This window comes from Rhipicephalus sanguineus, chromosome 5, assembly GCF_013339695.2.
Source record: "Rhipicephalus sanguineus isolate Rsan-2018 chromosome 5, BIME_Rsan_1.4, whole genome shotgun sequence".
Classification (NCBI taxonomy): Eukaryota; Metazoa; Arthropoda; class Arachnida; order Ixodida; family Ixodidae; genus Rhipicephalus; species Rhipicephalus sanguineus.
Window position 1 is genome coordinate 94,711,456 of NC_051180.1, and position 23,829 is coordinate 94,735,284.

A 23,829-nucleotide genomic window follows, 5' to 3' on the forward strand; every position below is an offset into this window, starting at 1 on the left:
CTTGTATGTCCCGCCCACCGACAACGCCTCGTAGAAGACTGGTGTCCTTGCACGGGATTTCGGCGTGGACAGGCCAGAACTGACTGCTGCGTTTTCTGTGTTCATAAAGGAAAAAGAAAAGAAAATACTTTCAAATTCTCGTTTTACAAAGGCTTTTTCTTTTTTTACTCGTTTTTCATTATGCGATTTGCATCTCTTCCCGCCGTGTCCTTTAGTTCGAGTGTTTGCGGATCCTGTAATTCGCGCCCGTATGCATGCATACAGGCTGTGGAACAGACTTGGTGGGAACCGTGGTCCGAACATCTGCGGGAACATGAATGGTACAGCTGGTTCATGCTTTGCTCAAACCCTATTCTATTCATCGTTCTATTGCTTAAGCGATTTGTCTAACATTGGGAGTTTGATAGGCCATGCTTCGCTCCAGTGATACTACGTCCTTGTGTCGGTGATGGAAATGGGGCAGGTTCAACCAAATAGTCCCCGATAGCCATATGAATGAATGAATGAATGAATGAATGAATGAATGAATGAATGAATGAAAAACAGTTATCATAAATAGATGCTCTATGGGAGAACCGTACGTTACATTTTCACGATAACGGGGGTCGAGGACCCATGAATTATATTGGAACGACGTTTCAGTTTCCGCCTTTTTTCCCAGAATGCCATGAACCAAAGACAGTCCCTTGAGAGAAGCATTTCATCGCTTGAATTTCATTTATGCATCTATTGCGACTCCTGCCTACTTTTGCAATCGGCGATATGGGGGGGGGGGGGGCTGCGGTAAAGCTTCGCCACGCCACTCCCCCCTCATCGAGAACCCTGCGCACGCTTATGAGTGCAAGAATGCAATCATGCACCGTATCTAGTGCACTGCAGTGCTATACCATAATGTTTCCGGAAAATAACGGCGTTTTCATTTTTATTTTTGTCTCTTCGCAGGCGTACCTGTTGATAGTAGAAGCCAGGCTGCAGTGCTACCGGTGTCTGTGGATTATACTTGCAAAGAAGAAGCTCTTGAGGAATTTCCTGAAGCACGTGCACTTTATATACGTGGACTTCAAACATAAAGGTATCCGGCCGTCGTGCTCTGTGTCACGTGACCCACTGCGACAGCAGCCACTAGAGACATGAATGCGTGTGGGAGCTCCACGATGGAAGCGTTCTCAAGGTGAGTGCGAACGTTGACACTATAGAAACGTGCAACTATTTTTTAACACGAAAGTGTTTTATGCCGGGTTCCACCAAGACTTCAGTGACGTATTTCCGTCACGGAAATGACGTCGAAAAAATATACGCGATCAGATAGCAAAGAAAAAAAGTTCCGTCAACGGGCATCGAACCCACGACCGCTCGGTCCGCAACAACAGATGCCGGGCATGCTATCCACTGCGCCACGGTCACATGCTCTAGAGACTTCACAAACGCGCCTTTTATATCTACCACTCTCCCGGTTGGCGGGGTGGTGTTGCCCTCTGGGAGCGGTAAAGCAAAGTAATTCGTCATTACTCTGGCCTCCGCAACGACCTGCAACGCGTTACACGTCCCTGTCATTCGGAGCGTTTACAATAGATGTTTAATTTTGTCACTGCCTTAACACTCCGCGAGGTGGCAAACTTAGCCAAACATCGTAAAAGCGTTGGCCTCGCTCATAGCTCTGCGACGCGCGCCTACCTCACCTGGCTGTAACAGGGCGTTCTCCGCTCACGCGCTCGCCCATAGAAAAATTGCGACCGGGCTACCGGGGCTGCACGACGCGCTTTTCGTTTCCCTCTAGTCCGGCCGTGGTGTTCAATCACATTTTAACATGCCGCGGGATGGCGACCAAGTTCTGCGTCCAATATATCCAACGCTCTTCTGGCTATCACACCTAGGGTTTGTTTAATCATTTAGCAGTGACTTTAGTCGTCGGGATGGAGATGTATACCACCAATAATCAAAGTGGGCACATCCACGTTAAACGGCGCTATAGCTGCCAGACATAGTATACATCGTGCAAACTATCTTATATCAATCTAAGGTAAACATTCAGTTACTTCGGTAAGGGCACGCTTTACTTTCGTGTTATTCCGATTCCTGTGACGGAGGGATCAACCATGTTTTTTTTTTTTAATGGTTGCTTGGCTCGAATCACGCGGTAGCCTCGTTTCTCAAACAGCGGATCCTGAAGTTAAAACGTAATGCTACACCCGATTCGTCATGACAGCAAGGGGACGTCATCCTGCTTTCTGGCGACATATTTGCTGACACAAACAGATTATTATAGGCAAGAGATGATCCCGTTGTTCTGTATAGGATGGAGATTTGCCACTTTCGAGAAGCCATTTCTGTCCCACAGGTAGACTTCCATGTTGATGATTATTATAGTAGTAATGGTAATCAGTGGTGATTACGATGTTGATTAGGGTAGTTGTGTGGTGGTGATGATCGGGAATAAGTCGATCGTTGTCGCGAAAGTTTTCGTGCTGTAAAATAAAAACGAAAATCTGTTTCATACGAAAAGGTCAGCACGAAATGGCCTTTCAAATACTTTTATTACATTTACGACCTATCTGGGTTATTCTCATAACATTCAATATGACATCTGTTAAACAAGAAATCGATTCTGGCTTCAATAGCTGCTGCGTATTTTGCAAGCATGCACTGTATAGCTTTAATGCGCACAGCGCTTGCTTGTAGCATCATGGCATGAAAAGTATCGCATTCGTGAAGTCAAGAGTTCGATTCTTTCCGGAAGCATTCATCATGCGGAATTTTCTTCAACTCTAGCAGGTTTTTGTTAACTGGGCTCGCACTTCGATTATTAACTATTTTATGGTCAGTTGCCCGTGCACTCCTATAGTCCCAAGAGTAGCAAGCATGTCCTCCGACATCAGGAAATATTGCTGGCTATCTCGGAGGCTGTTGCTTAACCGAGCTTTCTGTTTAGGTCTGCCGTGGCAGCAAACGATAACCGTTTGTTTACACGCCTTTGAAACATAAGTGGTCAGTGTCGGATGCTGCGCTATATAAGACCTTTACGAATGCGCTAAAAGTGTCATTCTATTGAAACGAAGACACGGCTTCAAGTGACTCAAATGTCCCACCGGGCGCTAGTTCGGTGACATGGCGTTGCGTCTCGTTCGCACTATTTTCTGCTATAGCGTGGGACTTACTTCGACGCGCTGTGTTTTTCCGTCTTTTTATAGCTGCCAGCCTCACGACACATACAACTACGCTTATTCTTCCAATTTCATTCGTCTTTATGGGCCTCCTCGTTCTGCATTATCTACTTTTGTGCATAACCAATTCCCCTTTATTGCGACTCACTTATAGCTGATACCACCGCCCCCCTGAAAAGTTTCGGTTTTGCTTGTGTGTATATACACGCGCACATAAAACGCACGCACGAACATACATTAATTATAATTGACCCCACGCCCCCTCCCTCCGAGAAAATTTCTGGATGCGCTACTGGCTGATACGGGTCGATCTTGGATCATTCTTTGCAGAATCACAAAATCACACATCGTTCTTCATCCCCCAGTGTCTGCCATTACCATCGCCACATTCTTATAGGAAGGAGCTAAATTAGTACCTGAGTCAACGAGCAGTAACGAGGCTTTGCTAAAAAAACGCCAGGCCTGCGCTGAAACCGCAGCACAGTCACAGCGAAAGCTGGAAGAGCGGCGTTTCTAGAGCCCGTTAAGCTCTCTTGGGGCTACAATACAAGTACAGTAGAAAGGTACCCACTACGCCATAAATCACAATTTTTGTGAAGTTGGGAAGCACCTACTAAGCCATTATTCGTCATTCTGCCGATAAGCGAGGCACCAGCTACACGTCTGTAAGGCATTATGTGCACTTTGTTGACGCGACGAGATGACGATGAAGAATTATGGCTCAGCCCTTTGTAATGGGTTGGAATATTTAAACGGCCCACCAGTTATGTAATTTGCATTGGGTGACTCCCGATCGCTATTTCCCTCTTTCGTCCTGCTGTATAACATACGTTGATGTGGGAGAGAGACGGGGCGGGGGGGGGGGGGGCGAAGCACTTTACTGAGACCCCGAGAAAATAGATCATGCTCTTATGGGCTTCCTTGGCAACCAATACAAGTGCACTTGCGAGGAACCCACTACGCTATAAATCATTGTAATTTTACTGAGACCCCGAGGAAGTGGATCATGCGCTTATGGGCTTCCTTGGCAACCAATACAAGTGTACTTGCGAGGAACCCACTACGCTATAAATTATTGTAATTTTGGAGAAGTAGGGCAGCAGGCACTGTGCCATTTTTCGTCATTCTACGGAGGGCGTTGGTACCTGCTAAACGCATGTAAGGCATTATGCGCACTTTGTTCATGCTCTGCCTGATGACGATGAAGAATTATGGCAGAGCCCTTCGTAATGGGTTCGAAGCATTCAACAACCTACTCGTTGCGCAATTCGCACTGTGTGACGCCTGGTTACAGAATTCGCGTTGTGCGACGCTTGTTGCTTAGTTTACTCTTCTACCGCTCTATATTGCATGTGCTAATGTGGTTCCTTCCCGACATGAAGCCTGTATAGAACCTTTTTTCAAAGCAGTTTCAAGCACCGGCATGGCTCAGAGGTTGAATACTGGGCTCCCACGCAGAGGACCCAGGTTCGAACCTCGTTCCATCCTGGAATTTTTTTCTTATTTAGTTTTTTTTCTTATTTCGAGCGATACTGGTTACGGACACCGGCGGCGGCGGCGGCGGCGGCGGCGGACAACTACGGCGCCAAAAACGGCCGGTGAAATGATCTCATAACAGCTTTCGCTGTAAAACAAGCTCACTGTGATCTAAGCGCGCTCACTTTCGCATGCAGCCATAATTTTTTTTATATATATTTTTGTATAAAAACAAACACCTATTCGTACATGCAAAGGAATTCGGTGAACGTGCTTTGCGTCGTTTGGTCTTGCAATTGCACTATAGAATGACCCCTCCTCGTGGCCGTTTTCTTACCGACACCCATCGCTTCATATACCGTAAAACGTATGCTTTATATAGAGAGAGATCTGTCCTTGACACGCACCGTTTCAAGCAGGCGTGATTCACGGAACGAGGTGAAGCGCAACCAGAACATGAGAAGAAACGAAACACTCAGAGGAGTGGTTGGGTAAGAGCATGGGCCTTCCCCGGGGCCTTTTCTTTGTCGGCTATATGCTTGGATGCCCTTCACACGAAGTGTGTATGTATACACACAATGGCAGCGCCACGCACCGCGGAAAGCACCGAGCGAGTTTGCAAAGGAGGCTCGCCACTTTTGTGAACGGGAACATTACCAGGAAAAGGGGCACTGAAAGACGATATATATACGTAAGGGTCTACAGTTCAATTTGACTGTCGGTTGCTCCACAAAGAGAGAGCTCACTCGGGCACAATGCTTATGCACATAACAAGGAGCATTGCACTTTGCAAGCATTTAAACCGGTATATGCGTTCGTTTCTCTTTCTACATCGTAATCTGTTATGAGCTCACTACGACAGCCGATTTAGCCCCGCCACGGTGGTCTATAGTGTGGCGCTCGACTGCTGACCCGAAGGTCGCGGGATCGAATCACGGCCCTGGCGGCGGAATTTTCGAAAAATGTTTGAGGCCCGTGTACTTAGATTTAGGTGCACGTTAAAGAACCCCAGGTGGTCGAAATTTCCGGAGCCCTCCACTACGGCGTCCCTCATAATCCTATATCGTGGTTTTGGGACGTTAAACTCCAGATATTATTATTATTATTATTATTAACAACCGGTTTTAGTGGTGATGTCCGCTGCCGTCGCCGCCGCTGGCGTCGGTCGCAGCTATCGCGTCTATAGAATGTGAAAAATATATAGCAGTTCCCGCTGGGACTGAGTTCGGGCACTTTGCTAAACTGCGTCGGAAAGGACTCTATACATGGAAACGTCATGTCGGAAGAGGAGTCATGCGTGCAGCTATATGCAGTCACGTCGCAGACGCTTATATACATGTACTAGATGTCACGCCATGTGACTTCCGTAACCAGCGGTTACGTTTAAGCCGCTCACCCATTACAAAGAGCTCAGTCACGATTTATCATCATCGCCAGTAGCAGTATCAACACCGGCAGCATCAACAGCGTTGCTTTAAGTTCGCGTATATATTGTGTAACTCCCTCTGTCACGCCATGTAAATTCCATAATGGGTGAACGCTTTAAAATGATCGAGAGATTAAGAGCCGTGCCACAATTCCTCACATCTTCTTCTATAGCCCACTTAACGCTGGTGCTTTCTTAGCCTCGACAACAGTGCGCGATTTATTAATTCTCCTGTTTGCCATGGCCTTTCTGTTTCTAATGAACAAAGAGCCCGCATGAGCGTCAAGTACCGCTTTATCATCGCCAACATCAACAGCAGCGGTATCTTATCGCGCAAGGTGTCGCGTATGCAGATACACATGTCTGAACGTTGCTTTGTATAAGAAGTACCACACCATGTGTCACGCTATGTGAACTGCTTTACGGATGGGCAAGTGAAAGCTGTACACCCATCCACAACGATATGTTATGCTACATATAATGGTTAGCTAAACCAGTGAAGCAGGGGGAGGCCGATGGCACTGCTTTTGACCATAAATTCACTACGCGCCGTTTTTTTTTTTTAAATTGCGATATAGACTTGCCCTTAAGGCACGACACTTTGTGTGTATATTTGTATTAGATGTGTGCCGTAAGACCGGTGTTGTGCAGGCAGTGACGCATTGATTGTGGAATCTGCTATCATGCATCCAGTGGTCATAGCTGGTCGTGTCACTGCAGCCCAGGCGGGCTCGCAGGAGGTGACAGGAGCGTTCCGATTGTAACCCTTGGCATGTCCGTATAAGATGGTATGCTATGCTTGCATTACTGGAACGGAGCAGTACGGGTACGTAGCACCCAGTAGTAAGCGCGACCAGTTCCACGTTGGGATGACAGCCGTTGTATAATGGTCACCCCGGCCTGAAGCCTCCTGAGCCCGAGTTCCTCCGCCATATAGCAAGGGGATGAAAGCAAACCGAGCGAAGAAATTGGGAGACAGGCGGTGGCAGCCTAGGCAATAAATTTACTTCGTGCCTCAGTAGCTGTTCTAATGGCCAACGCGAGACGGAGAACACGACCCGGGGAGCGACATGCCGGCGCCGGAACTTGGAAACTCTTTCCCGAGTCTGTAGGGTTCGCGGGAAGGGCGTCTAACATATAAGTTCCGGCGTCTATAACACCCTTCGGCAGAACGCATTCCTCGCGAGTCGGCATGCATATATATATAGGCAAAGGTCGGAGAAACCACGTGTTCGAGGAAGGAAAGGGGAAGGCTTTTGAGTAGGGAGAAAAACGGGACGCTACGCTGAGGTGGAGGCTGTTCTGAGGTGGATGACGCTGCTAGGCAGTTCTCGGGCCTCCCGAGGTCAACTGTATACAACATACTGTAAATAAGTTTTCACTCGTAACCTTTGCTGTACTTAAATGCGCCTTTGTTAAACTCTACATGTATCTGATTTGAGGCCATCTCTGACGGTGCACCTCTTGTGCAAAACATCGCCGGCCTGGCGTTCAACCTCTGGCTGAATGGTAAACAGAGGAACGTATAACAACCCGAAATTTTCTCGACAATCCACCATCGTCAGCGGCCTGGCTTTCTTTAGGATGGCGCGAGCGCATTCGTATCCTCAATAGCAGATAACACCTGACCGTATTTCAGTAACCTGACGGTATTTCGATAAAAGTGTGAACATCAGTGTGACCTCAGTACTTGCATGAAGCGCCTTAAAGAATGCACAACGTGTTCTTATACAGATACTTAGGAAGCTCTGCAGCTTATAGTGCATGCGAATGTCCAGCGCATGCGCGCGTTTATGTGTGTGTGTGTGCGTGTGTGTGAGCCCGAGAAACGAAAGAGGCCGACGTCATCGTCGTAGTCCAGTCGGCGCGACCGCTGTGATTTACCGCCCGTCGCGAGAGGGCGCGCGCATGCGCGGCCCGCACATCGAACAAAACGAGCGTAACTCATCGCGAGGCGTCGGACACAATGCGTCGCCCCGAGAGAGACGCGCGGCCTCCGACGGCCAACGCAAAAACAGCGTCAAGAAGCGCCGTCTCGGCTGCGTTCGCACGTGCGCCAATATGCGGCCTCGGGAGACCGCTAGTGCTGTCTTATTGTTTTGTGTACTTGTAGGCTCGGTATGTGGGAGGTAGCAAAGGAAGGCGGGAAGTGTGTGCCTGTATACGGGCTATTATGCAGTCAACGGCAGATATACTATCGGCCCGGACACCACCCATACACGCACTGATAGAATGGCCGGCCGACTCTGCGTTTGCGCCGCCAGGGCATCCCTGCCTGCCAGTGGAAGGACGAGCGCTCGCGCCGCACGTATGTGAGTTAGTGTGACGGCGCCCCTTCAGAAAGGACGTCCTGGCCCTTGCTTCCGTGCACGCCGGAGCACTTGCCAAGAGTGCCGCGATGAAAATACGGCTCCGGTATTGTCTTCCTCCGGCAGTCCTCTCGCTCGTTTCCTCTTCTTTTCTGTTTTCCTCCGCTCTGTAGGTAATAAGGCTCGAAAGAGTCAGAAAACACGAGCGCTTAAGCCCAAGTTATTGGCTGGAACAAGAATGCAGCGATGGGTTTCGGTTGTACAGTTGAGCAGACTTCTTTATGCGATGGCGTGATCGTGTTGGTTCGTGCCCCGGCCGCGGCGGCTGCATTTTCGGTGGAGGCGAAAATGTCTGAGGCCCGTGTACTTAGATTTAGGTGCACGTTAAAGAACCCCAGGTGGTCGAAATTTCCGGAGCCCTCCACTACGGCGTCTCTCATAATCATATCGTGGTTTTGGGACGTTAAACCCCAGATATTATTATTATTATTAGTATTGGTTCGTGTGTACGCGTTCCTCGCGCCGTTTCCATGGCAACGAACCCGTTACACCGGTCACATAAGCTGCCACGAAACTTTGTTTTCACTGTGGAGCACGCAACCGATCATTTTTGCATTGAGGATAGAACACGAAATACCAGCAAAAAAAGATTCTTTCTGTAACCCGATACTATACACCTGTAGTGTGCAATAAAAGCTTCGATGAAATGCGTTGCAAGCTAACTCTTGCCTGTTTGCAACGAGGGACAAACCCTATAGGGTTTGTCCCTCGTTGCACACAGGTTTGATTGGAATGAGTATACACATTACAACCAAACTGACGCTGCATCGGGAAAACCGTGATGCCTTAAGGAACGGCTCGACGCAATGGGCTCAGCGTACGCGAACGTTGCCGAGCCTCCGATGCATGCAAGCGACGCCATGCACCGTGCCCTGAAGCGGTTTCTGAAAGGACGAATGATCGCCCGTTTTTCACGCGCGTGCACTACACAGTATATAGTGTACTTCCCTCCGATGCTGAAAGACCGTCTTTCTACGTTTCCCGCTTCCATTAAATGTTTCTTTTTCTTTACTGAAAGGGAGCTTCAGTGTGAACTCCCTTTGCCAGGCTTTCACGAAGACCTGCGCTATCTGCCTCCTCACTGTACTAAGCACCATTATGTTGCCTTGCAGCCTTACGCTTTCGGCTATGTCATTTGGCAGCGCGTTCAACGTTTATATAAGTTTCTTGAATGATTAACCTTTTTTTTATTTGTAATCCATGTGGACTGTCGCATCAAGCACGCCAAAAAACGCCCCGGGCTTCTTTCTCACACAGTATACATACACCCCTGCTCGCATTCATCCCGAAACTCCGGTTTCCCGCGAGAAACTTTCCTTAAGCAGGGTCGTTTATCTTCGCAAGCCCAAGTTTCATGCGGCCTGTGCTGAATACAATGGAGAAACATCTCCCGGAGCCCGGAACGGGCTCCTTGCTTTGTAACTTTTGTAAGTCAGTACTTTGGGCACATGTCGTAAGTGCCTGCGTCTGATCACGAAATATTCGTGAGTGTGTATAATACTGCGATTTCGCATTATAGTGACGGGGATTTCCTAGTGCAACAGGAAAACATTTAGTGGCAGAGATTTGATATCACGTGCCGTGAGATAGTGACCGATAGAATCGAACGGCTCAAAACGTCGTGGTGGTTATGATAAAACGTCGTAATTCTGGTCACCTGTCTAGTTCAAAGCCAACTTAACTCTTCAAATACGTTAAAGAACCCATTTTATGTGCGTTTCAATGACTAAAATTCATTTATATATCACGCCACAAGGAAATATCAGGCCCACCATCTTATACTATATACGAGCCCACCATCCTAGCCCTCCATGAATCCCCTCATTTCCTACTAGACATCACGTGTGACGTCGCATGCAGTTAATCTCGAAAAAATAAGGATGTGCGCGTCACCCCACCCGACTTTTGCTTCAGCGCATTTTCCGTTAATGAAAAGCGTTCGCTTTATATTGCAGCTTTTTACTTGCTTTGTCTTCTAAACTACAATATATGTCCGTTATACCGAACACCATAGTTTCTTTCGTGTCTCTTTCGATACAACTCAACATCCCGTTCAACCAGGACCGTTCTTCTGGGCCTCCTTCCCTTAAATGCATTGGCGAAACGTGACCCGAGCATTCCGACGAGATGATATGCTCCGTGAGTTGCCGTTCTCCACTGTCACGTGCCCCATGGTTGCCAGGAGCGTCTACCACTCGCCTCCTGCGCACGAGAGAGGGCTCACGTTGACCTACCCCCCAAGCATGTAGTGGCCATTCAAAGGACCGGGTACTACTCGCTTTCCCTCCCGCATTTCACAACGCCAGCAAAGGCATCAGTATAGCAGCCCGGCCGTGCGGCCATCAGTGATGGTTCTCGGCAGTACTGAAGCCCATCCGCCGCTTCCTAATGGACAGCGCCAAGCAACCGTGAAACGGCGTGGCTCGCAACCGTGGAGAGTGGAGGCTACCAGACACCGCGGAGGGGGAAGCGTAGTCGAGGGGGGGGGGGGGTTAGTGAGGCTGGCCTGGAAAAAGAGACGGCCATACACACTGCTGGCTTCCCGCACATTGCCCAGCCGTCACATCCTCACTGGGCAGCGTCGAAATGGTTTTTCTTCGGACAGCGTGGTTTGCTGGCGGAAGCGTCCGACCAGAGCGGACGAGATGGAGGGGGACGTTTTTTTGTGGGTGGGGGACCAGAGAGTGCGGAGGCTGTTGTGTCTCGTCTCTTTCGGGGCTGTCCCGAGAGTCGTTGGACTCGAGGGGCCTCGTGTAGGAGCCGACCAATCTGCTCTCCACGGGGGACGCAAGCACCGCCCGACTCGGGCTTCTCCTCACGGGGCCCCACTTCCGCTGGAAATGGCTATCGGTCCCGGACGAATGGGGAGGCGTCGCCTCCGACCGTCAAGAGCCACGCGGATGATACACGGCCGGGCGACCGTTTCAGAAGGCGTGAAAACAGAGCCGCTAATGTTGGCTCTTCCGGTATGGCCGGCAGCGTCGATAAGCGGGATGGGTTGGCTCTAGGATTTGAGCGCGCGTGTGCGTCGTTGTCGCCACTCACGTGCAATATTGTTGGCCATCATTAGGCGAGGAAAACTGGAAATATGATATCAGAATGGCCGACAGATTTGTTTTAAGGCTCTATGTTCTGCAGTGTTCTTTGACTAACCACACTGGTCATGGGAGGCCGTGCCTCCCATGACCAGTGGGAGACCGTGTCTTATGAATAAACGCATATAATTACAGCGAGGACGGTATAACGACGACGACGATCATGCGAGATCGGAGATGGCGGACAACTTAGACGTTGTAACCAATAGGCACTCTTGGGCGGGAACAAATGGCCACCTTTTCCGGGTCCTTCTTATAGCCGACGGTAAGGGATGACGAGAAGAATGATACCTGAGACAGGCACTATGCAAACTTCGTGAGCTAACAGTGGTGCAAACAACATGAAAGGAAGATGCTAACCAAAAAGGGCACGAATCCCTCCGAAATCTCTTTCAAACTATAGCCTGTATACCTGGCACCGCAAAACTTCCGCATAGACAGCACGTAACGCGCGCGATCGCATTCTGAAAGAAATCTCCACGCGCGCAGCCCCGGCACGCGAAAGTCCACAAGCAAACGCGACGAGGACAAAAAGAAAAAAAAATGGAGGGTCGTGTCGTGCCAGACGGCGGAAGCAGCGGTGGCGGCCATACTTTCCATTTCCGCCAGACTCCCTCCTTTCCGGGTCTTTGTCGCCGCTGCCGGCGCCGTTTCGAGGTCAGCGGGTGAAGAGAGGCGCGGCAGCCGTTGTGACCCCCATCTCGCATGCAACGCCTATTTGGAGGAGACGACGAACGAAAAGGAAATTTGTGCCACCGAAACCTTTTTTTCGTATATCGTTCGACGCAGCCTCTGTCATATAGTTATTTTGCCTGAGACCAAGGGGGGGGGGGGGGTTGTTTTCTTTGTTTAGGATATGCAGACAGCTCAACCACTTTGTTTAAATCGGGATAGGACAATGTTGTTTTAAAAGGGTAGTGACACCAATTTTCGAAGCTGTGTTTACTCTGCCATACAAACATCCTGTATACAGAGACCACTCTGAGCAAGTGTGAAGCTCAGTAAATGCTGATAAGATATTTTATTTTGATGCTGAAATCAATTTTCGCATGGCGCACCTCCTGTCATCGACACTAACGTGACGTCAGGCTACAGTGTCAATTTTGGTGACTTGAATTCACGCACCAGTATGGTTAGTTCGTGAAATCCCCGAATATACAATATGGCCGCCAGCGCGTCACCAAAAACATTCAAAATGACCGCTTGTGCGTCACCATCGGAGCCACGCAGCGGAGCGGGCGTGGCTCCATATCATATGCCAGCTCGTGACGGGAAGCTCATATCCGTGTCGTGACGTCAGCTGGGGTACATTAGGTACCGAAACTAGCCTTTAAAAGCATGTTGTAATTAATATTTCTGCGAATAAACAACAGACAATAACCGACACTAACCATCATATATAGGAAACGCTCGTCAACAGTTCGCCAGCAGTAACCAGTGCTCGTAGTATGCGAGTAAATGCGGTAGTTGAATGCGGCTATGAGTAATTGTGAACATCATCGTACCGTGTGGTTGAAAGAGGTCTATAGGAAAGCGTTGTCCTAAATCATTAGATCAAGAAGTCAATGATGTTACAATAGCGGTAGCCAACATTAGGAATCATTTAGCCAGCTTTCACAGAAGCATGCAGTACGTGAATACCCTGTGCCTGTCTTAAAACTGCCGTGTTGGAAATAAATAACAGAGGTGCGCGAAACGCGAGCAGCGGGCGCTGGCACACTCCCCGAGTTGCACACCGACAACGAATCAGACAAATGTTCGAATCAGGGACTTACCCTCGTCCCATCGCTACATTTTATTCACGACTCTATCGAATCGCTCCTCACCCTTCACAACACGTTCGAGAGTCAAACACCACCACGCCATGTCCTTCAAGTGGTCGCATAGGCCTACATTATCCTGGCGGCTGTCCTCTTCCTCGACGGCTTCATCACTTAATGGTCCCTTCGGAAGAAGGCAAGGCGCTTTGTCTCCCCACTATATGAGCGACTATGACCCCTATAGCACAACGACCAGCCGTCAACTTCATCTGTATGCGGCTTTCAAGCCGGTTGACGTCACCAGTCTTCTCGAGGCGTGCCTGGTCACTAAGCCTCTTCACCTCGGTCGCCAGAAGACTCGTGAGACATGGTGTTGTCCTTGCCCATCTCGTCAACGCGCAAGACGTGATTGTTCAGCGGAAGAAAAGGCCTGGAACCGGATTTGGAAGACTTGCTCGCAGAGGAAACCTTCAGCCATGCGTGTTTTCCCAAATCCTCATGCAGGCTTGACTCGACCTCGCTCTCTTCCTCCGCTGTCGTCACCTCCAAACGTTTCGCACGACCTGGGCGATCGGTGTACGTGAAGAGCGGTGATACTTCCTTGGCGCTACCCAGCATGGTGACTGGCAAAAACGCCTGGAGCAGCGTTCGCGCTGGCGGTCGTCTCAGCGATAACGCGGAGCTCAGGGGACAATCCTGCTGCAACGTCCTGATGCTAGGCCTTTCGTGAGATCGCGGTCCGTCACTGACTGGAACACCGTGGCCAAAGAACGCAGTGCGTGTGCGAGCTGCCCGAGCACAGACCACGAGCCTCCTGCTCCTCTCTTCTTCTTCTTCTCCTCAGTAGAATGGCTCATACATAATACAAGGGATGGACCAACAAATAGATGTCAATATGCCGTGAAGGGTTAAAGTTGCTGTATGTCCTAAAAGATTAAAAATTTCTGCGCCGCTATAACGAAGTAATAATTTAATTTGAATTGAAAATTATGAATCATAAACTATTTAAACGCGATAAATTAACTGGGCATTCTTTCCGTCTCTATAATAAGCCCTCAATAGCGAAGCGAACATCCATCCCAGAGTAGAAGACACCAACGAAAGAAAAAATCACAGCATATCCACGTGGTGAATGATGATGAGTGGGGCGAAGCTCCGGAGGAAATCATCGGTGAACCGTGAATCTTCCGTGTAACGCCCCATCAATCATCATATAAAGAGTGAGAAACACTGTGTGTATATTACAAACATCAAACTTTTATTTTTCTTAATTAGATGATGCTTGGTTTGCGTTGTCCCTTCATTATCACGGCTTTATGGTCCGTGAAATGAAGGGATAGCGGTTCCTGTACGAGTTGCAAGTGGAAATTTGAAAATACCAGGTCTCTACACGTCCCTCGGATGGTCGTTGGTTTCATATGATCAAAGGACGTGCACGTGAGAGTATATTTGGCTGCCATATGTTGTATTAACCACTCATTGTTCTTTTTGGTAATATCGACATTCAGGTCACCAACTAGCACAAATGGTCTATTCCTGTACTTGTCATAATTACACAATGCCGTGTCAGTGAATGTCATGATATTCCCACTCGACAAATTGGGTGCAAGGTACATGGTCATGATGATGCATCCATCAAAATCGATGGCAGCATATTCACCGTTGTGGCTCTGTGTCGTTGGTAGTAGTTTCAGATCTTGTGCCTTTTCGGTTTGTTTGACATATACGGCCACGCCACCTGCGGGACGCTCTACATCATCGATGCACACGACTGGAACGTATCCTTTGATATACGATCTTTTGGCGTTCCACGTCTCGGTAAGACAGAGAACGTCCACCGGAGTAAGTATGGGGTCCCGTTCCACATCGTCTACGTGGGCATGCAAAGTTCCAACGAAAGCAATTTGCTTTTAGCCATTTTATTTATACATTCCTCCTGGCTTTTTCTACCTCTTCTTCTAGCCGCCTTCTTCAACCAATTCCTTTGGTTCCTTTGGAACTATACTAAAACTAGCACCATCTAGGGATTATATATATATATATATATATATGGAGCGAGCGCCACCAACTACAAATACGACTACAAACAAACAAACAAACAAGCTGAGGATGGACAGACCCACGGCATAAGGAGCTTCGCCCCTAAAATTACACATCATCTCCCCCTACAGGCAACCTTAATGGGAGGCGAAAACATCGCGGCAGTTGCGCATCGAGTTTCCGTTTCTCTTATGTGACCTATCAGCATGTGGATGTCGGTGCGTTTGAATTATCGCTTGCCGACGATGACGTTTACGTTCGGCTTCCCGAGCCTTCCTCTGCTCCGCGGCGGTGGCGCTGCCGCTGCAACTAGCGCCGACGTTGACGTTGTTCATGGCGTTTCGCACACCGTTGCACAGAGAGAGAATGACAGAAGCACAGCGAACGCGCGCTTTCTCAGCCTCGCAGCTTCGAGATTCGTTTGCCGGCGTTGCCGTTTACGTTGAGCTTCACGAGCGTCCATAGCGCCGTTGCGAAGGAGAGTGCAACGCTTGCCGGCGTTGCCGTTTACGTTCAGCTTCGCGAGCGTCCATAGCGCCGTTGCGAAGGAGAGTGCAACGGGAGCGAGCCCGTGCCGCATTATATACGAGCGCTCAGCTGTGGCGGAGAGAGAGAAACGGGAGAGGAAAAGTAAGCGGAGGCAGCGCTCACGCCACCTCCTCCACCCCACCTCCTCCCACCTATGGAGGTGAGGGGGGAGTGTTGGCGCATTGTGTAAAATGGGTGCGGACGCCGCAGAAAGGACACTGCCCCGAGCATAAGATGCTTTCGCATAATAACCGGCTCTGTTGATTCCAAGCCTTTGGGTTTCGAAGAGGTGGTTCTGTATACAGTGAAACCTCGGTGATACGAATCTCACGGGACCACCAAAAATATTCGTATCATCCGAAATTCATACCACCAGAAAGCATATAAAATTAGCATGTGACAAAAGAAAGCTGGCGTACATTTTCATTTATTGTTTGTCAGGGCTGCGGCAACGACAGGAAGAATGCTGAATGATTGTCAGTTAAGTTTTTAGATGTCGGCAATCATACCAGCACTCGCAAATATACGGCCTGTACGCGCGCATTTAATTAATGAACCAGGTGCGTTGTAACCCGCGACACTCGGAGGCCGTGACGCGTCTCTGAAGGTTTATTCTGACCGTAAGAAAACTGTTTTTCTTACACCGTGATTCTGACGATTTGGCGGTGCGGCACGCATGCCCCCGCCTGCGTTCCCGCGCTCGCATGCACGTGCTTGGCGCGTCTTCCGCGACATGCGCGGACAGCACCTCTTCGTACCTGGGTGGTATAGCGAACGTTCGTATCAAACGTCGCTGGGGGAAAATCGGTTCGCAACAACCGTACTCCATTACATTGCAGGCCAATGGGCCTTGGCCGGGACCAAGGAAAAATTCGTATCACCCCGAAATTCGTATGAGCTGTGATCGTATCACCGAGGTTTCACTGTATAGGGTTCTTGGGGCCGCCACGCTTGTGCAGGGGTTACGGTGCTTGTCTGCTGACCCGAAAGTCGCGGGTTCGATACCGGCCGCGGCGGTCGCATTTCGATGGAGGTGACATGATAGAGGCCCGTGTACAGCTTTAGGTACACCTTGAAGAACAGATGGTCGAAATTTTCGGAGCCCTCTATACTACGGCGTGCCTCATAAGGATATCGTAGTTGTAGTAGTAGTGTGTATCCTCTACTTCATGGCTCATACCCACTCTGGGGGATTGGCCAAGAAGATTTAGCACGTTCTTTCTTCTTCTTCTTCTTCATCATCATCATCATCTTCTTATTAATATTATTATTATTATTATTATTATTATTATTATTATTATTATTATTATTATTATTATTATTATTATTATTATTATTATTATTATATAGCGTCCCTTTTCTTGGAATAGGGCAGTGGAGGAGGCCACTAAGATTGACCTGTGCAAAGAAAATTTTTGGGAGTGCATGCAGCAAGGTAATTTATTGATGCCGAACTCCATCATCCTTGAGTTGCAGAAATCGCTCTTATAATCTGGAGAAGCAGTCAGTAGCAGGTCGGACGGTCTTTTTTTGAACGTTAACAAATGAGATTTCTCTGCGGTGATGTGCGCAAGGGGTGGCAGAACACTTAGAAATAAACTAAACAAACTTTTGGGACCAGATATCTCGCGGCCAAGCTTTATCATGACTCGTTCTTAGAAAGATGTTCTCCTGGCTCGCTGGAGCGCTTTAGAAATAGAAGAAATTTTATGGAAGAGGATGGTGTCCGTTCGCATTGTCGTTCGGCTTTCGAAATTTCTTTGTTTTATTTTTATCATCATCAATCCGAAATAGTAACTAGTTCTTGGCCTGCGCTCCACACTAGGCTCGTGCCAATACAGAGCGGAGATCCTCATCATTAGACTCACCATCGCAACTTAAAATGCCTCTTGTACTCACATATACGGTAAAGGGTTATTTCCTATTTCTGGCCGAGAATCACCGTATTTACTTGCGCATACTGTACTGACACTGACCATGTCTAACGCTGTTAACGCTGGCTAAATCTTGACTAATTATGCTCTCATCCTTTATAACAATGACATTGTCTTCATTTAATATCAATGTAGTAAACTTGATTTTTTGCCTTTTTCATTACTCAAAATTTTCCGTAACATTAAAATTTTTTTTTTTCTGGCTAGAACTGAAAATCTCCCTTTGCTAATGAAAGAGGCAGAAGGTAGGAAAGCCAGCGAGATGTCGTTGCTGTATAGAGAGAGAAATGGCTGGATCTTGAGTAATAGTGGGTGGATGCAAGCGTGAAATGGCTGCCGGCAAAAGAAAAACTAGAAAAAAAAAATTGGCCGCGTATCTGCGTGCTTCGCTGCAAATGTCGTCTAAAGACGATAGAAGAGGCGCTGCGTGAGATATGGACGCCATCTGGCAATACGTCGGGAAACATGAGTGCTGTGTTGCGAGCTGGTAGTCCCGGCGCAGCAGCAGGCGAAGACCGGCGGTGACCAACGCGACCGGCGGGGACGCCAGCCAGCCCGAACTTCAGCGCGAAGCGCTGAAGCAGAAGAAACGTCCGCACTCAACGAGTACTCTCCACACACTCTTTTATTTACACGTCGCCTGGGTAAAACAGGAATGCCAGAGCGGCGCCCCATGGCATTCGTACAGTGCAATACAGAACCGAAACCGAAACACAACAATGAGCTCGTGCAGAGGGCACGGAGGAAGGCAAGTTTCAGCGCAGTCACATTTTCAGCGCAGCTTAAGAAACTATAGGGTCTTTAGAATTCCGTATGTATGCATTTTCTATGAAAGGAACACACCACCTAATACCTATAGTGATGTTGCGCCTCAGATATGCGTAATATTTACTTTTTGATCGACAACGTTCACAAGTATGAACAGCCGTACCAGTTCAAGCTGGGTGGGCGGTAAGCAAGTGGTTCAAATTTGGCCGGGTGGCGGAATCGAGTGACGTGCCGACAAACAGAAAGACAGACCAAAATTTCTCCGTTTAAGTATCCCAAGAAAGACTATCGTCTTTAAAAAGCCATATTGTTTGTAGATGACACTAGCCGCAATTTTAGAATGGATATACACGTATAGTGCATGTTCGCACCGCACCACACGATGCTCTGCAATGGTCCATAAGGACGCCATTTTTTCCTGTCGTTGTGTGGAATAAATCTTGGGCTCTGCGCAGCGTCTGCCACGACGCGTCGCATACGAGACGCTGGTGCTAACATAGGTGCTAAAGGGTCCGGACTAGGCCGGACGCCATCTCTCGAAGAGGCTGCGAAGCCCGCACCGCGAAACTGTCGACTGGCTGGCCGGATGATCTCGTTTTGTTGTCGCAACGATGGTCTCGTTTGAGTGCCCGTATAACGGCTGTGGCTTTTGGCTCCAGTTCACTTGAAGGTCTTAGAGAATGGGACCTAAAATCATTTCATGCTTCGAAATCCAACAGATTCGCATTGCGGGAATTGATGCTACGCGAAGCGGTCAGCATATGAACTGGCAGTTTGACTTTTACGTAAGTGTTACGAGGTGGGTCGGCGTCTTTGTGTAAATCGAGTGGGTGTGACGCCGGCTTACTCTCACGTCGACTACGTTGGGACGCCCATAAAGTACTTTGGAGTCCGACCATATGTCGGCATTCGCGTTCGAGCGCGGACGTTAGTTTCATCACGCTTCGGGGCGCTGGCCTGCCTATATCGTAATCAGCGTTTGTTGGCGCGTTCAGGCTAGGGATGGCAATATCAGTGAATAAATAATGAATTAATCAATGAAAGGTGTCCCGCCCTGACTTCGCAGTAAATAAATTAATTTTTGCTTTAAAGGCCAACTACGGCGATTTTTCGAAGTCGATGGATCTCAATGAAATTCGCTGGGTACGTTCCTTTGCACGTTTCCGTCATTTATGCCAAATTACAGGCTTGAGACATGCGCAGATTGTTTGCAAATGAATTTTAAAGATTGTCTGCAAACGCCCTCCTGGCTTCCCACAATTATTGGCAACATTGCGTCTGTGACGTCAGTATTGGGAAGGCGGCGGAAGTGACGCAGCCGAGGGCACCGCTAACTTCGACGCTTCGGCCGCTACAGCGAGTGTCTGCTGTGCACAAGACGACAGACAGCGTTGGTTTGGCCGGCGCTTCGCTGGTCGTCCCGGCTGTCACAGTTTTCATACTCCGCGCCGGCGTGACCGGCATGCCTTGCACGACTTCCGGTTCGTTCGTAACAACGTCTACGTCATACGTAGACAGTACACTCGGTTGGGTTTCGGTTTCGGTGTTGCGCTTTCTTGCTTATTTAAAATTATTCTCCAATTTGCCGAGTATTTCTGCTATCGGGCCCGGAACAGGAGCTTCTCAGGAACATAAAAGCACCATTACTTTGACATGGCCAAAAAATCGCCGGAGTTGGCCTTTAATGAGTAACATAATGAATTACTTCAAGGGAGTAATTTCTAGACAATACATATTACTCTACCAATTTTGTCAGAAATATAGTATGTCCGCTTCCCTTAAGGCACAATAAACTGACAGAAGAAAAAACAAATACAAGTTCATCTTTGTTCCAGACCTCAAGCGTGGTCCGGCACGGGAAATTTTCTCGAAAATTTCAATGCGTACGTGCTGTAAATAAAGTGTGTAGGACTTCTGCATGAATGGCGAACTTTTGTTAAGGAAATATGACTTTTAAGGGCTCGTTTTTCTTTGTTAGACACAATCGTCAATTCGTTGACGATTTAGAGCGTCATGAGCTCTACTTTGAGTACTGATTATGAAGGAGTATTGGTGAGATATGTACTCGACAAGCCCTGAGGTGGAGTTCGAGCACAAAGGAAAGTGTATTGAACCAACACACGTAAGCTGTACAGGCGCTTATACAAAATCCCAGGGTCCCTTATGCATTCGCTAAGACGACTCGGAGGCGAAAGCTGCCTTTTTTTTTTTTTTTTCAGTCGATGTATTGATCCTCCCTCACCCCCCTCCGATAGCTTTCTGCAGGTGACGTGGTTTTGCAATGCCTGCAGGATCAGAGGAATCGCAAGCTTTATACACCTCACCTAGTTATTAATTTGCATCTTTCTCGACTTTTCGCTCACGGAAAACGCTGAATTTACCGACATTTCTACTAAACGGGATCTTTAACGCTGTCGCGTTAAAAAGTGAGTGTCCCAGTGCTAAAATGGGCTTTGAGCTTATCAACTATAGATATCCAAAAATAATATGGCAAATTCTACGTAAAACCGGGAACGCTGCACGTTGTGGTTGTCGCCTTGCTTCTGCCTGGCACCGGCGTCTCCAGATCACGTGCATTGTGACCACTGGTACTAATTTGGTATTAGCATTAAACTAATTACCAATTTGGCAAACGTGCCATTGTTCCTTTGCGACAAAGTGGAAGATTGGGTCAGTTTGTGATTCATGATCGAAGTATACTGCGCGGTAGACAACACGGACAACTATAGAAGACGGAGACAAACTGCGCTTGTCCCCGTCTTCTATAGTTGTCCGTGTTGTCTACCGCGCAGTGTACACCTCGATCCTTTGCGACAGTGATGGTATACTCTAACTCCAAAGGTGTGCTAAACAAGGTACCATACACCCTAACACATTATAATAAAGCATTCCGAGTTGTCTCGCGTTGTCCACAATTCACGCACCTGGCATTTGGTGCAATGTGCCGCCTGGCGAGGCGTTGGCGCGTCGGTATGAATGAACTTTATTTGTCCATGTTTAAAGGGAAGGGGCAGTGAGACACAGGGTTGCGGGTAGGAACTACTTGAAGTATAGGCCTCATCTACCCTTTCAGCCCACTCCAGGATGGCCTCCTGAATGTCGCGCCTATAGACCTGCGCAAGGCAGCCTACGCGCCCAATCTTTTCAGCCAGGGAAGCTCACGAACCCCTACTGGTACTTTGCTTTCTGACATCTCTTCCATCGGCTTTCTCTTTTAGCCTCGTCTTCTAGCATCTGTTCTGTTAGAATGTAGCTTATATCTAACCCTACCAGTTCTCCAAATAATTTTCCCTATGTTTTTTTTATCTACTGAGCGCTTAAAGTCTCACGCAGTATTGTAAAGCTCCAGCACTCAGCTTGCGGTCCACTCCTATATCTCTGTTCTAAAACATACTACTTGTGGCGTATACATTAGTAGACGTTTAACGGCGAAGCTTTTTAAGCTAGCCGTAATTTGAGCGGCCTACCAGAAAACTATCATCATCATGAACTGGTATGTACCACACAAGTTGGGCAAATCCCACTACTGACCACTGGTCCACTAAAAATGAAGAAGGCAACAATTACCCAAGAAATGGCTCTCATCACGGGCATGTGCCACAGGGTGATTCCACGAGCGATCGAACATGCCTGTCCGGCCGCATTTTTTGTTTTGCCTGGATTTTTTATATGTTATGTGGGCACATTCAAAGTGCACGGAACTGGAAATTTTATTTCCAAGAAACGCTCCCAGCGCGCTAAAAAAATATTTCAAGGTGGCGGCGCGGGCCTCCTGTTTTTGCTCACTGCAATGTTTTCGCATTTCACGGCCAAATTTAGCGTGTCGTAAATTTTATTTGCTGGTTTTAACACGCATTACTGTGAATTACATCCATGCTTTTTTATGCAGTCCTCAAAAAGACGAAAATGTGAAAAAATGGCAAAAACGGCCGAAATCAAAAAAGTGTGCTAAGTTTGAGGTGCCTTGGCGCCTTTGCTATTACAAACAGAAATTTGAAAACGATGTCAAATATAGAAAACAGTCTTCGCAACATTTATACCGAAGATCATTTTCCTACGAGCAGCGCAAAAACAGAAAAAAATAGTTAAACAAGCGAGTTTTTTCAAAAAAGTACATTTTCAAAAAAGAAAATAAAAAACTCCGGTCTCAATTTTGACGACAATTTTTTATCGAAGAGCGCTTATGTCATTGAACACACGGTTGTTATATCATATGTCCCCATTTGCTTTGTTTACGAGATATTACTGGCCAAATGACCCTTGATGTGTGTGCTCACTTCAGTGCGACTGATGGTTGTTGTCATCTTGCATTGTGCGTAAATCTCAGTTTTAATTATGCTGCTGCAGCAAAACCTTGCTCTGGTGGCTTTTTGTCAAAAAAATTGTGTTCTCAGATTTTATTTGGTTCTAGCGTGTGCGAAAGTGGGCTGCTGCCGCCCTCTAAAGGGCGGTTCCACGAGAGATCGAACATGCCTGTCCGGTCGATATTTTTTTTTGCCTGTGTTTTTATATGATATGTGGGCACATTCAAAGTGCACGGAACCGAAAATTTTATTTCCAAGAAACGCTCCCAGCGTGCCAAAAAAATATTTGAAGGTGGCGGCGCGGACCTTCTGTTCTTGTTCACTGCAATGTTTTCGGATTTCACGGCCGAATTTAACGCGAACTATAAATGATGTGTGGAAAATATTTTGTTGGTTTTAATACGCATTAATGTGAATGACATCCACGCTTTTTTATGCCGTCCTCAAAAGAAAAAAAATGTGGAAAAATATGGCAAACCCGGTCCAAATCAACAAAGTTTGCTAAGCTTGATTTGCCTTGGCGCCTTTCCTATTTCACACAGAAACTTCAAAACAGTGTCAAGTATTTCAAGGAGCCTTTGCAACATTTATGCGGAACATCGTTTTCCTACAGGCAGCGCAAAATAAGAAGAAAATAGTTAAAGAAGCGAGTTTTTTTCGAAGAAGTACATCTTCAAAAAAAAAAAAAAAACTCAGGCCTCAATTTTGACATTTTTTTATCGAAGAGCGCTTATGTCAGTGAAAACACCATCCTAATATGTATGTCCTAATTTGCTTTGTTCACGAGATTTAACGAGCGAAAATGACCCTTGCTGTGTGTGCTCACTTCAGTGCGATTGATAGTTGTCATCAGCTTGCATTGCACGCAAATCTAGTTTAAATTGTTTTCCTGCAGTAAAACTGATCTGGTGCCTTGTCGTCAAGAAAAATGTATTCTCAAACTTTAATTGTGTCTAGCGTGTGCGGGG

General features: G+C 47.7%; 1 long non-coding RNA gene across 1 annotated transcript in view; it reads left to right on the top strand.

The window, feature by feature from the left end:
* The window catches only part of LOC119394002 (uncharacterized), a 143,825-nt gene extending 142,656 nt beyond the window's left edge, over positions 1-1,169 (top strand). The window contains exon 4 of the long non-coding RNA XR_007416062.1: positions 943-1,169. This is a non-coding gene — a long non-coding RNA (uncharacterized LOC119394002). The remainder of the gene's footprint in view (positions 1-942) is intronic.
* The last annotated feature ends 22,660 nt before the right edge of the window (positions 1,170-23,829 follow it).